This window comes from Eptatretus burgeri, chromosome 17, assembly GCF_056783735.1.
Source record: "Eptatretus burgeri isolate ZD-2024b chromosome 17, Ebu_testis_v1, whole genome shotgun sequence".
NCBI lineage: Eukaryota > Metazoa > Chordata > Myxini > Myxiniformes > Myxinidae > Eptatretus > Eptatretus burgeri.
In genome coordinates this window covers 22,376,232-22,379,921 of record NC_140977.1, presented here as the reverse complement: position 1 = coordinate 22,379,921, position 3,690 = coordinate 22,376,232, and positions in this window count along the sequence as shown.

Below are 3,690 nucleotides of genomic sequence, written 5' to 3'. Positions count from 1 at the left end.
TGCATAATCAGATATCATCCATTCATCCATTTGGACCACACTTCTGCAAAGCATTTGGTGCTTTCCAAAATAAAATGAAATAAAGTATTTTCCTCTGTTCCCGGCTGAGTTGTGTATGTAATTATGTCCACAGCCACAGTTGCGATTTTAACTCATTCTTCATTCAAAACATGTCATGGTAATTGTTTTTAAAATCTGCCAAATTCTCACTTATCTTTTACATGAGCCTAAAGTAAATCCCAACACACACTCCACACCTCACTTGCACGATTCGCATTTCCTCTTTCAAACCGTCAGAGCACACTGTCTATTGTTTGTGGCTCTTGGCGACTCCTGACTCTCAGTATCCCTGGTTCCTGAGGTTGACTCAGCCTGTCATTCCTCCCAGGTCGGTGAGATTATTTATTCCAATGTGTGTATCGGTGGAGGGACACTGCATCATTTGCACTAACACGTCCTTGTGACAATTGATACTAATCTGTCGCCACGTACTGCACACAACTGACGACTCGAGTCCCTACCCATGCCCATCATGACAGCAGCTGTGCCCCTGCACGTTCGAGCAGCAGTTTTGTAGCTTAATGTTCAGGGTGCCTGCAATAACTTGCCAACTCTTCGCAAAAAGCATCGTGGGATCTTTAATGTCCACGAACCGATGTTAGCAGATCTCGCAGTGCATGTGAAACACCAGGATGGCAGTTTAGAGCTGCGTTGAGATTTGAACCGAGGTTGCACAGCTCAAAGGGCAGCCATACCTCCAGACTCTTCGGAGGTGCAGGGGGATGCAGGGGGTTGGCACATTGTGGAATTTACTCAGGGTCCAGCACACAATGGTCTTGTCCATTTGCACATGTGTACTTGCAAACTTACAAGGCCAGGATGAACTGGTTCGAAAATTTACACAGCACCCTCGGCACGGCCGATTTCAGTGCGGCCCAGATGTTGACCACACTCGTGCTTCGTGCTCCATCTCGCACACCGTACAGCCCTCCCTCCTTCGAGGGCTCCACACACGGCTTACTTCGTACATTCAACCACAGATGCCAACCACAATTGATTGTAAAACCGAGCTCCTCACAATAATGATGCACCAACCGTGTTGATAATTTTCCTGCCTCACTCGTTAAAAAAGATATTTCTTTTCCAAAGCTTCTCCCCGTGTTCAGGCAAACTTCACGCAGCCCGACTCTCCCAAGCAAAGATCGCGCACAGCCCGCACTTCACAGCAGGGCACCAACACATTGAGCACGATAACCGCTTTTATGGTCAATTTTAATCCAAATAATTTATCCTGACAGATCGAGGCTCATATAAGGACAACAAACATGCTCCTCTGTCCGCTTTCATACAAAAACCTCGATCGCGCCAGGCAGAGGATTAATGCTCCGTGACAAGGTCCGCAATGGCCACGTGTTCAAAGACCACTAGTCATCTCCCCCAAAAACATTTCTGCAGCTTGCCGAATGTCTTTGTCCTGGTTCTTGGATGTCATTGTTTCATTCACCGACGAGTGAAGACACAGCACGCCTCTGGGCACAGCATGTGCACTTCGACACAGCTCGCCCCCACCTTTTATCCTACCCCTCCTTCCTTCGCACCTTGGTCCCGCGTCTCTCCCCATCTCCACATCCACAACAAACTGCGTACATACGTTCGACCCACACATTAAAACGTATACAAATCAATTTAAACACATTTCAGAACTATTTGACTCTATATTAAATTACCTTTTATTTATTTCCAACCGCGATTAAATAATTCTCAATTTAATTCGTGTTGTATGGACTCCTGGACTTGGAGATCACAATCAAGGCTTTATTCGGCACATCTGCCACAAATTTTCCCGTTGACTCGTTTTTGAGTCGTTAAAAAAAAAAAAAATTCTCAAAGACGACCCGACCCACGGACAAAGAACACGACCCCCACCTTTACCCTTCAGGCAAGGCGCACACATTCCTCCACTTCACCATGGGGCATCCTTCCCTCTGTGGGTTATCATTCTCACAATGGGGGCATCCTTCCCTCTGTGGGTTATCATTCTCACAATGGGGGCATCCTTCCCTCTGTGGGTTATCATTCTCACAATGGGGCATCCTTCCCTCTGTGGGTTATCATTCCCTCCCACCTTCCATTTCCACACATCGTTTTCACGAGCAGCCTAGCTTCGTCCGCTGTTCTTTCAGCACCTCGCTTTAAATTTCCAAATATTATCACATCAGAACTAATCTCAATTCCTGTTCTTTTAATGGATATTTTACCGATTTTGAGTTTGCTGCACTGTAACCTTCCCTTCCGCCTGCGTTTTTCCTCCACCTCCTCACCGGGAAGGCAAAAGTCGTGGCCAGCGACCTCGTACCTTCCAGGTTTGGACACAACCTCGACGGATTAAGGAAACCCTCAGATGAGTTACCTGGTATTCTCTCTTGATTTCCCTGCTCTGTGTACTGCAGTTGCACGGGTGGGGCAAGGTGTTTTCTCAACTTATTCTTTTAATCTTAACACTTACAACTTTTCTTTTTTCTTTTTCCAACATTATTTATTTGTCATGCTTCTTCCCTTCACATCTTACAAGCTTCAAGTTTGGTTCGGGCTTATTCACATATGCATATCTTAACGAATCTTATTCTACGAATGCATATGGGTACTTTTATATTCATTCATAGCATGATTCTAATTAATCACATGACCTAGGTCCATAATTTCCGTTACAGCTTTATTTTCCCACTTTCCCTGAATCATTTCTAGAGTATTCTTGGACTGGTCAGTGTTTTGCCCGGGGTGGTCTCGGTGGTGGAGTCTGCGGGCCTATGGGGAAGGGCATGGTGATGATGCATGGTGGGCGTGATGATGAGAGGGGTGGCCGTGGGGGTCGGCAAGGGATATGAGGTGTGCGCGCCGCCTGAGGTGTCGTAGTAATGCTGGAGTCGGCCGGCTCGTGAGTGTACCGAGTACGAATAAAGGAGAGCTGCCGGGCACAGTACGCCCGCGCTCGCACTCGTGCAACACAGCCCGGCTCGACTGTTCCTCCGCTTCGTGTCTGCCTGCTAAGCATCTCCCATTTCAGTACAGTACAGTTGGCGAACGAGGATCTGCGGATCGGCGTGTGTAAGGGCGGTTCCAAGCTACGGAGCCAAGGGTCTCACGGAGCATGGCGGAAGGTCGCAGCACGGCACACGGACGTGTACCCGTGTTCGGGGGAGATGAGTTCGAGTTGTTTTCTGAACAGTTAGGTTGCTACTTTCGGGCGAATGATGTAGAGGATGAAGAGAAACGCAAGGCGATCTTGCTCGCCTCGCTATCAACGGAGCACTACCGCCTGCTGAGTGATTTGGTGGCTCCAAATAGACCCAGTGATGATGTGCTATCCTTTCAGGACATCGTAGCGAAAATGAAGACCCACTTGGCGCCGGAGAAGTCGTTACATCTCGCGCGGTTCCAGTTCGATCATCTCGCTAAGGGTGGCGAGGAGCGCGTTGCGGACTTCGTGGCACGAGTGAAGCATTCGGCTGTGCCTTGCAAATTCACGGCAGAGGAGCGTCCGACACGGCTCAGAGATCGTTTTATTTCTGGTCTGCGAGACGCGAAGATGGTAGCGGCTATTCTGCGATTAACCGACATCACATTCGACTCGGCGGTCGTGACTGCTTCGTCTGTCGAGCAGACGCTCACGGATGTCCGTGCCATTGCTGG